General features: G+C 33.0%; 1 long non-coding RNA gene across 1 annotated transcript in view; it reads left to right on the plus strand.

Annotated features, from left to right (window-relative positions):
• Nucleotides 1-383: 383 nt before the first annotated feature.
• Nucleotides 384-12,428, plus strand: part of LOC136038456 (uncharacterized) — a 28,620-nt gene continuing 16,575 nt past the window's right edge. The window contains exon 1 of the long non-coding RNA XR_010620212.1: nt 384-527. This is a non-coding gene — a long non-coding RNA (uncharacterized LOC136038456). The remainder of the gene's footprint in view (nt 528-12,428) is intronic.

Genomic DNA, 12,428 nt, shown 5'->3' on the forward strand with positions numbered 1-12,428 from the left:
ATTATTTACCGTGATGTAGTGGGGTTATCTGTTTCTTCATGCGTATAATGACAGAGAAAGATTGCTTTTCTATAGGGAGTATGCTCCAATTTAAGCGGTTTGAATCTGTAACATATTTTTGTTAGCCAATCCCATTGACTGTACAAATTTTGTGACTAGCTAAATTTTGTATAGGCTTCCTTTGTTTGTTTTTTTTTTTCAATTTCCTTTATCTTCTGTAATTTAACCTCAATGAAGTTGAAACCTAACTTCTATTTTATGTATGTAAAATTACTAATTTGCAAAGAATTCACAGCTGTCAACTGTTTAAATTGTAACGCTGCTAATACCTGATTCAATGTGTGCGTCTAAAAACAATTAGTTTATTTTCTTTTTTAGGCTCTGCGAATTTTGCTACAGCATGTCCAGTCTTTTGCAACGAGATATGGCCGATATATACGTCCTATTTTATCAGTGAGCGTCGACTTTTATATCCGAATTTTCGTCCAAGTTTTCTCTGGAAATAGAGAATGTAAAAGAACTGCCAGGTAAATTTAGACCGTGTCCGAAAGCTTATTTCACAAAGAATGCTGCATCCAGATGCAGGGTTAATTCTGAATACTCAGTCCGAAAGCTGTTTTCGTCATTTGTTCTTTGAAGCTCAAATCTCTACTCAACAGCAACTCAGTAGTAGGAGAAGAAACAGAAATCAACCATCAGATTCAAAAAAGCTTCTATGTAGCTTACAACTGCAAATTAAAGTACTGGACATGCTTTTGCTCTGTCTGATGGAGGAGCAATTTTTCTCGTGCAGATAATGCATGCACAATTGTCAAGATTTTGTATAGCTTAGGTCAGACACTGGGTATATCTAGCATTTACCATAGTCTTTGGTAGGCTTATGCCTAACAATAAGTAAGGCCCAAGACTTTCTTATGATGTCAATCAAGATCGAAGGTCATCACTAGATTCAAGGATCAAATTTTCTCCGGCCCTTGAAATCTAGTGGTCATTCAAATTGGGTGATCATTAGATTTGTAACATAGTGCATATCCACTTATGCGCTAAATATACCTCTAGAGAAAATAAAATGTAAATGTCTCCATAACCATCTAGACCATATCTAGTAGGCTAATAGAACTGAGATTGTCCATTGCCAAGCTGCTGCTAAGAATCAGAAACACAAAGAATTCAGAATAGAAAGCTGTTGTTTTTATAGGCATTGATTATTTAGACCAATAAGATCTGTCATATATTTCACCACCTTTTAGCTGAATTCTTATGTTTTGCATTTGCTTTTCTAAAAAGTTGTCTTAAAAAGTGCCAAGTTTAGAGAGTTATGTTAATATTTTTCTTGCTGATCAGAACAATTGTCTTTACAATTCTTTCTGTTAAAAGAATTTCAGAGAGTTTATAAGTGCACCATGGGCATATTGCAGTCTCAAATGAGCTTATGGAAAACAAATAGGAAATATAATTTTTCTTATTTTGCATTATTTCAAGACTAGAATATCACAAAACTAAGCTTTCATATTGCTTATTGTATCTTAAGTAAATACAATTCCTGATGGAGTTTTGTTGATACCTGTCTTAAATTTACTTTGTCTAAATAAAATGCATATTTTTTATGGGCAGCAACTATGGCTTGAGTTTTTTTCAATATTTTCTTTTTTCAAACAATTGTTGTTCTGTGGTCACATTTGTGTTCTTTCCTAAGTGACTGGCTCTCTAGCTTGAGAATCCTTGTCCAAAGGGCACAGGTTTAATTCCTGGCATTACCAGTTTATTTGGTTTTGGACAGGGATCAGTGATGTGACTCTGTCAGCTTGGCTAGAATTGGCCCAACTTTAAAAGGTTACCTAAAGAAATGTGGAGCAGTAAGCAGGAAGGGCATGCAAAAGCACAGGATGGCTGGCCCCTAGCTTGCTATTGTACTTCCTGGCGAAAGGAACACCTGGTCCTTTACTGGCCTACTGACTTGGCCATATAAGCTTTCTTTTAAACTTATTAAACATAAGTACAAATCAATTTAAAGATTAAAAGACAATCATTTAGAATTCAAACAAGACAAATAAATAAAAATATCCCTTTATAACAATTTGATGAATTGTCACAAATGTAGGTCACTCTTAAGATTGAAATGAACAAAGCTTCAATTATGAATCTGTTTTTTTTTTAAACAGGCTGAAGGGGCAAACCTTCAAGCTTTGACAAATTCAATCTTACCTTTGGGCTCTTTTCAATGGGAACTTTCTTTGGATTTTTTTTTTTACCAACTAAAAACAGTGGGGAAAGCATCAGGTATAAGTGACTTAAGAGACTTGACAACATTTAGAAAAAAGCTACATGCAACCTGATCTAAATAAGGATGCTATTGTTGAGTATCAAAGAGAAGTCTACAGGTATATCCCAAATACAGTAAAGGCATATTACAAAGAACAAGAACAGGTTCATAGAATACCATTGAAGTGGTAAAGAAACAAGAAAATTGCAAAAATTGAGATTATAAGATTAACAATAAACTATGAAAATTGCAAGTACAGTACTAGCCTCCTACCAACAGGACAAATAAGGGAATTAATACATTTTTTCACATATGTCAAATACGACAGTTGACCCAGGAGTTCAGGGTTAGGGATTCAACACTCTGTGGTGCCACAAATGGAAGGACCTTTGCTGTCATAAGCATTGTTAATCCTAGCACACCCACACTCAAATATAACATTCTGTAAAATCATAAATATCTTAAACAGCAAAAATAAGACTTTTTTTATTTTTGATAAATATTATTTGAAAAAGGACACCACAAGGCAAATATCAGGTTCATCAGCATGCTAAATTTGATGTGTCAATGATAATATTTGTTAAATCTTTTCTGGGATCAAATGTGTTAGCTATAGATAACACAGACATTGCAATATCTATTTGTCCATCCATCTGTTTGATTGAGATTCTGAGACTATGACCCTAAGTCAAAAAGGCTAAGGCTTTTAAAGTTTTTTTCATTGACCTTAGGTCAAATAGGGAAAGAGAAGGGGGTTCTATAAACAAAAAGTAGAATTTTTTGTTGATTTGCTGAAGTTAGTGAAAGGAGTATCAAATTTAAATGGAAGATGGAATAAATTTACATAGCAAAATATCACCATATTGGATCCTACTAGAATTTATCAGATTTGTTCAGTATAATTTCAAGCATAGGTAAGGTGCTATCTCTGATATTTGACCAAGTTTAAAAAAAAATCCTTTAGACCAAAAAGCTTAAAAATAAATTTGTGTCTGATACACAATATAGTTAAAGATATGTAGTTAAAGGAAACGCTATCATATTTTTGATCCCTGGGAAATTAGTTTAAAGCCCTATCCTGATTAGAAGAGGTAGCTCACATCAGGTTACTCAAGCATAATTGTAAAGGAGCTAGACCATGGTTAAAATGCTAATACTGCACTGATACATAGTCAACTATACTGCTATTTCAGCCTATTTGCATTGTGATGTTGACAATGGGTTTGCAGCTTTAATGTGATGATTGCTTGAAGACAGGATTATCACCCTATTTAGGGCAGATCAATTTTACTTGAAAGAAAATCACTTGGTAAAATTCTAGTTGATTGACTTCTTGCTATCTCAAAAAGGGGTTATGTTAGGAAAATGAAATTTCCAGAGATGCATCTACAGGCTAAAGTATGTCCTGGGAAGGTATTTTGAAGTGCCTACCTCTATTCCTTCTCTCTCTAGAGGGCCCTGACCTTTGATTACCTTTAAAATATGTGTTATAAAAGTGAAATACTGCAAAATAGATCTTCAGCTTGAATGAAGTACAACAAAATTGTTTTCAGCTTCACAACTTTACTCAATCCAAATTATAAGGTTTTAAAGATATGCCAATACATTTTCTAAATTTTGGAAAAAAACTTTGATATGGCTCAGAATTCTACTCATAACAGGAATTGCATTTTCAGAACTAAAGGCAGAGAAAAAGCAACTGGTAACTAAAAACTAAGATAAAATGTTGTTTTGTCAAAATTTCAATTTTGACAAACCTGTTAAAACTGTCAAACCTGTCATGTAGGCGAATTTCAGGGCTCTCTAGAGGGAGGAGTGGAGGTGGGTATTCTAGAATTCCTTCCCAGGATATACTTTAGCCTGTAGACCCACCCCTGAAAGTTTCATTTTCCTAACCTTACCCCTCTGTGAGATAACAAGAAGTCACTCAACTAGAATATTAACAATCACTTTATTAAACAACTATAAAAAACTGCTGATAAGCTATCACTGTGCTTAGAGATAACCTTTAGCAGGGCATGAGAAATTTTATGTTTTCTCTGTTTAAAACAGCTTAATTTTTTTTGCTTCAAGAATAACAAAACAAGAAGTCAATGATCACTGTATTTAGCAGTTATCATAAAATTAAAGCTCTATGATCAATGAGCAAGGTGAACATCTACATCCTTAATGATAATAATCTAAAAGCTGCTGATCACAAATGATTATTTTTTTAACTGAGATATTCTTAGCCACTTACATTGGAAGTTTTTTTATTACACATTTCTAGAATTTGAAATCTCTCTGGAAACAGATCTTTCTTCCTTATGCTCTGGTCTTCCTTATGCTTTGGATATGGATCGCCACTATCTTTCTTTAATTTCTTCTGAAAAACCTCAGATAAATGCTGCTATTTCGTAGAATTTTTTTCGTGGGGTTTTTGACGTCAAAACCCTGCGATAATTACAGGTGAAATTCTAGTCCGGACTGAGAATTCTTCGAAGAATTCCAGACGGATGCGAAATTAATTCTGCATACTTGAGCTTTCGGACACGCTCTTAAGGCCTTTTTTCGCGTCAACCAAAGAGACTGTTTGAGCTCAACCACTCGGTGTGGTTGAGCTCAACCGCTGTTTTTGCGTGAAACAGTGACAAACCAGGTTGTCATGAAAAGTGATTTTGCGTGAAACAATTGACTGGTTGAACTCTAATTTAACCAGAACTGTCATTGTTTTTAACCGTAGGGTTCTACCATTCAATTTTGTTGGTTGACCTTTTCAGGCGTAGATTTCGAAAAGAAGAATTCGTAGGCTATAAATAAGTCTATATAAAATAAGAATTATAAGCTGACAAATATAATTCTAGCCACGCAAAAGTAAGGTTTAATTTTGTTTTTTTCGTATTAGGGCTATTTGGATAAATGTTGGGTTATATCCTGCAATTTGATTCACATAGGCCTTAAGACAGGAAGTCAAGAGTTTGAATATGCTTTTGAAAACTTATGTAGATACTTGGAAATCTTTGTTTCATCCTTGTGATGCCCTAGGCTTGACCTTAGCTTGGTAATTTGGCTTCAGAGATAAAACCTTGATGAAGCAAGACCCTAGTGGTTATAAAGCATTGTTAATCCAATTACTATTCTTACTAGATGCTTCAAGATGTGTTGCATCTTTGTCAGAACTCTTTACATTTCAGCCTTACCCTATAGGGCCATGGATAAATTTTCAGGTCAAACTCTAGTTTGGCTACTGTTTGCTATCTTAGAAATGGGTTAAGTCAGGAAAATAGAACTTCCAGTATTGAATCCAAAGCAAAAAATACGTAAAATTCTAGTTTAGCTAATTTTCATTATCTTGGAAAGGGAATAGGTTACAAGAATGAAACTCAGTAATTAATCCAGGGTCAAAAACACTCTGGGAAGGTACTGCCAGGCTTCTATGTCAACCCTTTTCTGATTTCTAAGTCTTAGATAATTGCTTACTCAAAAGGTCTATACCTATACTATTGAAATTTTGACAAAACAAGATTTACCTTAATTTTTTATTATCAGTTTCTTTTACTCTGGCTTTAGCTCTTAAAATGCAATTCCTTTTATTTGAGTAGCATTTTAAGCCATATCAATATTTTTTTTCAAAATTTAGGAAATGTCTTTGCATATCTTTAAAACCTTATAAAGTGGATTGAGGAAAGCTGTGAAACAGTTTCTTTGTACTCCATGTAAGCAGACCTTCCCAGAACATACTTTAGCCTTTAGACCCATCCCTGAAGGCTTTTTTTTCAATCTCACCCCCTGGTGCTCTTTTACACATTGTATAAATTGTGAAGAAATGCCTGCCCCCTTGCTAAAAGTCTTAGAAGTATCTTATATCAAAATACACCTGATACAGTTTAATTTTTTAGAGATGACACAGAATAGCATTAAAGCTGAGTATTTACTTTGCAAGAAATGTGTCCCTTCTGTTGTAAAGCATTTTGGAAAGACACTAATCTAACCATGGGCGGATTGCTGTTGCAAATGGTTTTGCTTAAAATGGTTTGGAAAACAAATAGCAAATGTAAATTTGCTTTTTTATCATTATTTAAGACTAGAATATCACAAAGCTATGCAATCACATTGCTTGTTGTATCTTAAGTAAATACAATCCCTGATGGAGTTTTGTTGATACCTGTCTTAAAATTAATTTGTCTAAATAAAATATATTGTTTATGGGACAGTAGAGAAAATGGCAGCAACCATGAATTGAGTTTTTTTCAATATTTCTTTTTTCAAATAATAGTTCTCTGGTCACATTTGTGTTCCTTGCTAAGTTGTTGGCACTCTGGTTTGGGAATCCTTTGTCCAAGGGGTACAGGTTTAATTCCTGGCATTGCTAGTGTATTTGGTTTTTACCAGCTAAGTATTCACCATGCTAGTTTGCATCTTAAGTAAAGCAATCCCTACTGGAGCTTTGTTGACACCTGCCTTACAATAACTTGTCTAAGTAAAATACAATGTGCATTGAAGATTAGTGAAAATGGCTGTAAATCCATCTTGGTTTTTTTTTTCAATATTTTTTTTTTAATAGTAGTTCTACTCTGGTTGTAAAAATGTTCTTGGCTAAGTGGAAAGCACTCTTAGTAAGAAATCCTTTGTCCATGGGGTACAGGTTTGATTCCTAGTATTGCCTGTTTATTTGTTTTAAATGGGGGTCAGTGATGTTAGACAGATCTAAACCAGTTCTAAATAGGCAAATGGAGAAATATGCAAAAGGTAAGCAGGGAGGGTGTACAAAAGCACAAGGTTTCTGGCCCCCAGCCCTTGATTGCAATTCTTGGCCAAAGGGTCACAAAGTGGAAATTAGCACTGCCAGTTTAGACCTTGATGTGTCACTGCTGCCATACTTACTTACTTGCATATTGGTGTTGAGTTGCCCACATTTTATCTTCATTACTATCTAAAATCATTTAGACATTTAGCAAACTGTCTCAAAGCACAATTAGTATTGAATAGTTTTTGGGCCTTACTGACTTTCCCTTTATAGCAAAGGTTTATTGTTGTGTATAATGTAGATATTTTAAAGTAATCAATCATTAAGAAGTCCCTTTTAGTTTTATCAAGTTTTTGAGTAATAAACCTTTTTAATTACCTTAAAATATTTATTCAGGTCCTTTACTATTGGCTGCCCTTTATATTACAATAATGATTGAAATATATTGTGGTAACTAAAAATTTGGATAATCCAACCTATTTTACCATCTAAAGGTTGTTTACAAAGGTGTATGAAATATTTAAGTACTGACTTAGCTACAGAAAACTTCTAGATATAATAAAATGTAAGCAAGATGGCTCTTACTTTGACCATATCTATGGAAGCACTAATGAGAGAGTGGGTCATTTGATGCATTTGTAGGATTGAGTGAGATGAGAAATGAAGTGTAGGTTTGATGAGAGATGGCTGGTGAATGTGATGAGGGATGAATGTTTTGCAAGATTTTAAAATTTTGGACAATTTCTCATGTTGACAGTAGAGTGCAGAAGTAAAATTTTGTAATTTTTTTTTCTTTGTTTCTGTTATGTTAGACAATGTTGAATATTCTAAAGTGAAGTTTCTTTTTTGTTTGGAATTGTGATGGCCCTAGGGCTTTAGTGCAATACAAATTACTAATGTTTATTCACTTTCTTTAAACAAACACAAGGTCTATGTCTCCTAGCTTTAACAAAGTCTAATGTAATTTTAAGACCAGGGATTTCAAAGTAGGTCAAATGAACTTCTGGTAAAAATGAGCAATTTATGAAACATCTAGATTAAAAAAAAGTCTTTTAGACAACAAAGAAGACAATTGAATAAAGAAAAGTACCTTATATCATAATTGTTGTGCACCCTTAAGATAGAAATGAACAAAGCTTCAATTAAGGTTCTGTTTTGTTTAAACAGACAGAAGGGACAAACCTCCAAGCTTTGACAAATACAATCTCACTTTGTGGCTCCTATCTTTTCAAAGGGGACTTTCTTTGGATTTTTTCTATCCAACTAAAACTGAAAAGGACAGCATGATATACAAGTGACCTTCCAATTACCCTACATAGCAAGAGAAAATCATTAAGTTAGGCTATGCTTTATCTCAATCCCCCTCCCAATGTGCAGAAATATGGCTCAAATTTCATATTTTCAATGCATTTAACCTCCTGTCACCTGTTTTTCTAGTTATTGTTTGTCACATTTGTTTAATTTACAGCTACATGGGATGAAGTTAGAGAGACAGATTGACAAAACAAATGAAAAATAGGAAATTTCAGCAATACATTTTTATATTGGGAGGATTGAGGGGTAAAGTAGAGCAAAGTTGAATATAAAATGTGTTACCAGCTATTATTCTAAAAATTATGAAGCATGATTTTTTTTTTATTATGTTTCTTTCTCTTCGGGTCCTTCTCTAGGGCTTTACCAAATCAAACATTCTATGCCCAGAAAAATTAGCAACAAGGTATAGTCTATATACAAAGGCTTATGTTATTTAACTATGAATATGGAATTTATATGACAATCAGGAACTGGATACAGGCTAAAGCAAGTAAAAAAGAAAGAAAAAACTTCCCTAGTTAGCTCAGGAGACTTTTAATAGATTACTCTTCAGATAATTGCCTATGATAGATAATTTAAATATTTACCCCTGTACAGTAGGGCGTTAAAACAATCTATCACAATGTAAGATACAGTATATTTAGATATGATGCTGATTTACAAATTCCAGGATTCTTTGTTGTAGTTTTCATAATTTTGTTGATAAAGTTTTATATATTCATCATATTTTATTTTATGTCATTAACATTAGCCAAACTAAACTTCTCAATAGAACTTGAATGTGGTGGCTATAATGCACAAGTACTGCAAAATCTTACAACACATTATATGTTATGGTAACTGTTCAGTGAGAAAAAACTATTTTCCTAGTTTAGCTTAATTTGTTATATTTTTGTTCTTATCAGAAATATTTTGTTAATTTTAGGCAACTGTCCCCCCTCAAAAAATTCTTAAACATTTGCTGGTTTATACTTAACTAGTATTCTACTGAAAACAAAAATTAATATATTTTGTATTGAAGAAATATAATGCCCTTTGGATTTTTTTTTTATTAAGATTAAGCAGTTTGCTATTTTCTTTTGTTAGGCTAAGCCTGTAATAGTGCTTTATTGTGAAGAGTCAAAATTTGTAGGGATTGCAAAGGCTAGCCTGAACAATATGTTATTACAAATTATTAGGTTAAACTTCTGTTTGGTAAAATTCTAGTTTAGATAAATTTGTATTATCTTGAAAAAGGTTTAGGTTAGGAAAATGAAACTTTTAGGGATGGGTCTAGAGACTAAACTATATCATGGGAAAGTATTTTGGAGCATCTAACTCTACTCTTTCTCTCTCTTAAAAATGTTTGCCTTAAATTATCTTAAATCACATTGTCTAATGAAATAAGGATTAAATCCTGTAGAATTGCTGGTTAGTGATGATGACAGTTGGAAATCTCAATATTTGGTCAACACCCTTAAAAATGCTTGTGTTATAAAAGTGAAACCCTTGCAAAATAAATCTTCTACTTAAATGACAAGAAAAAAGCGTTTTTAGTGTCATAATTTTGCTCAATTTCAATTTATGAAGTTTCCAAGATTTGGAAACTTTCAGGATATACATTTCCCTATATTTAAATACAAAATACTGATATGGCTTAAAATTCTACTCAAATAACAAGAATTGCATTTTCAGAGCTAAAACCAGAGAAACAGAAACTGCTTGCTGAAAATTAAGGTAAGATGTTGTTTTACCAAAATTTTAATAGTTACAGACCAGACCAGTATGCAAAATTCCCGGATTTAAAAACAGAAGAGGGTTATCACATAAGCTTAGCAATAGCTTCTCAGAGTATGTATTTAGCTATGGAGTAATCACTGAAAGTTTCATTCACCTAACATAACCCCATTCAAAGATAGCAAAAAGTAGCTAAACTGGAATTTGACTGGAAATTAAATCTATAGCCTGGTAGGCTAGTAGAATTCCAAATCAAAACAAAAAGAAGTCAAACTAGAGTTTTATCCTCTGTTTAGGGTAGCTCAACAAAGCTAAAGTCTTATCATTTAGGACTTTTTTATAGATAATTTTGCTTTTACAGTATGAATACAACATTTTCCAATATATAACCTGAACAATTTAACCAAGGATTCCACTAATTCAGACCCTTCCTATCTCTTCAAATATACCAGAGAGTATGCTAGATCATTTTTCAATTCTCTCTGATCTCAAACTAATGTGAAATATGTCAAATCCGGAGGAAATTAAGCCAGTGCTAAATCATTAACACTATACGGATGTTTTATGTTTGAAATTTTTTGCCCAAACTGACAAGTAAAAAAAGTGTTTTCGCGAACCAGTTTTGTTTGAGCTCAACCATATGTAATTTTTTTCCGTTTTTGCCTTAAACATACAAGCTGGTTAAACCAAAGCTGTCATTGGTTAAACCAGCTGGTTGACGCGAAAAAACGCCTTTATTGACAATCAAGAGAGCTTATGCGGGCAAAACTTTCAAAATTGTTATCCCTGTTTTTACTGTCATAAGATAATGGATGAGACTAAAACTACAATTAGTTTCAAATGGATTACAGTTGTCATTTCTTGCCAATCAAAAGAGCTTATGCGGGCAAAACTTTTAAAATTGTAATACCAAAATTTATAGTCATTGGCATTTTCCATGTGTTTTTTCCTCTAAAATTTTATGTTAAATTCTAAACACTATTTCCGAAAGTTCATGAAGTTTTTCTGGTTTAAAACCTATATTTCATCTTAAAACCTATTTTTTATCTTAAAACCTTATATCTCACCTATTCCAAGTTTTGGGTCATTTTATTTTTATATTTTACAAAATTTCGATTCGTTTATTTAGTTCCATTGCAGCCACTGATCATTAAAAAAAACTTCCGTGAGTGGAAGGGGGGGGGGGATTGCCTTCGTTTATAGACGAGCAGAATCTAGGAACAGACGGTAAATAAGCAAACTCAAATGAAATTCAAAATTCTTTTTCCAGAGGTCGGAAACCTGTACGATACATGCCAACTTTTATCCAGCGTCATATGGAATCGACAAAAAAGATTGCGCGAGTAATTGCTCGAAAGTGACCTAGTATGAACCAAACTTGAAGTTTAAAGCTTAGACACGAATAAAGCAGTGTTCACACGCATATCTGGCTAGAAACTCATGTGTAGACACGTATCTGGTCAGAAATCAATTTTAGGCAAATACCGTTCCCTAGAAGAATTGAGTGCTTAGCTAAAACTGCAAATTTAGTTTCAAATGGATGACAGTTGTCATTTCTTGCCAATCAGGAGAGCTTATGTGTAAAACTTTCAAAATTGTAATCCCTGTTTTTACTGTCACAAGATAATGGATGAGACAAGCCAAACAATTGCCTTAACGTGCTTCACAGTTGTCTGGTGTTATATATTTGCCTAAAATGAAGAAATAATTAATGAATAAACAAAAATTTAATTTCAGTTTAAAAATACAAACCTAGATGATGAAAATAGTGGAATTTGACACGTTCTGATTGGCTGTAGTCAAAAACCTTAGACTTTGAGTATAGAGTCTAGAACTGGATGCTTAGCTGTAACTTAATGACGAAGCACCAAATTTCTCTTGTGAACAATAGTTGTCTAGACCTTAATTTATGACCAGACTCATGTCTAGACATGCAAAATAATTTGCACTTTACCAAAAAAAAATATTTATGGATGTGCAATGTCAATGTAATATACATACGCTGATATGTATTCCGTGAGATATTAATAATTGTTCATGTATTAAAGGTAAAGTAGTGAACACTTTTAAAATGTATTTTTTTCAGTAAAGTACAAATCATGTTCTGGTCTCGAGAAGGCATGGGGGTTGTCAACCCTACTCATTTTAATTTCTGCTTGTTTTGAGTTTGACTTGGCTAGTCTGTTTGTTGTAATTTCTGCTCGTTTTGGGTTTCATTTATTCATTGATGGTGATTTGTGGTAGTTTTACCTTGGTAGATTATTTGATTTATTTCTACTCATTTTTGGTTTAATGGAGTTCTATACTTTCTTCGAAAAACTGAAGGCTTTTTCATGGAAAAAAAATAATATTTTTTTGTCTATAAGGATCCATAGTTTTAGCTGGTATTTGTATGTTGCAGAAACTTTT

This window comes from Artemia franciscana, chromosome 18 (genome assembly GCF_032884065.1).
Source record: "Artemia franciscana chromosome 18, ASM3288406v1, whole genome shotgun sequence".
Classification (NCBI taxonomy): Eukaryota; Metazoa; Arthropoda; class Branchiopoda; order Anostraca; family Artemiidae; genus Artemia; species Artemia franciscana.